A 1121-nucleotide genomic window follows, 5' to 3' on the forward strand; every position below is an offset into this window, starting at 1 on the left:
CGGGCTCGTAAGCTGGAAAAGTACACTCCCCTGGCTGACACCATGAGAGCGAAGGGCTATAAGGTGCAGATGGATGCCCTGATCGTCGGACCCCTGCAACGAGCATGTGCTGCGGACCTGCGGGATCAGTCGACGCTACGCACAGCTCATGCGGCGCCTCGTGATCTCAGACACCATCCGATGGTCCAGGGACATCTACACCAAACACATCGCCAGCCACTGACAGTACCAGGAGGCGTGAGCCAGAGCGACATCATGCATCGACTACGAAAAAGGGACCACGAGACTTTTTCCGTTGGACCATATGAACTGGAACCGTAAAGTCATTGAACGTTTAATCTCACCAGATGAGGGTCAATCCATCCTCATCATCATATCCACTCATTACACTCCACACCTGAACATAACCATTATATGAACAACATGCCTCATATCTCAATGTCTGTACTTTGACCTGTTAACCTTTTACCCCCAATCGGGGATATTGCAGATTATGTATTCCTTACGCCATCTGATCTTAAACCGAACTTCGCACCCCTTGAGAATCTGTACATTATTCCCTGATAACCAGAAACTTCTACGCTTAAACTCTGTACTGTTCACTTGTTTTAAACATCATCTTAATAACATTTTTAAAATCATCTATTTGTTCTGCTTGTCACAGCACCTAGCACAATGGAGTCCTGGTACTGCTACGGCAATACAAATAATAAGTATGTAATTAATTAATTATTATTAGTGAGGAAGGTCATTGAAGCCTGTTCTAGTGTAGGCTAAAGAGTATGGAATGGTTGCCTATATGACCGCTTCCCATCTCCCAGCTTTCAGCAACAAAAGCAAAACAAGGCTCAATTCAATAAGATTATCACAGGGCTAATCAGGGTTATTCATACGCTAATTATTACTATTAAAATAATTAGAATAGTTCAATGGCTAGGTCCTCAAGATGTTTACACATCAGTGTAACTAGCACAAGGGAAGATGCTTACTAGGCAACCACTTATCTTAATAGGTCACCCAAAAGTTTCCCCAAACATACTGAGTCAAGTTCTACTCCACCTTTACAAGGAAGCCACTGCTGTTAAGCAAGTGAGTTTTAAACCCTTGAGTGGTCACTCAAG

This window comes from Terrapene carolina, unplaced genomic scaffold, assembly GCF_002925995.2.
Source record: "Terrapene carolina triunguis isolate 2854851 unplaced genomic scaffold, T_m_triunguis-2.0 Scaffold130, whole genome shotgun sequence".
NCBI lineage: Eukaryota > Metazoa > Chordata > Testudines > Emydidae > Terrapene > Terrapene triunguis.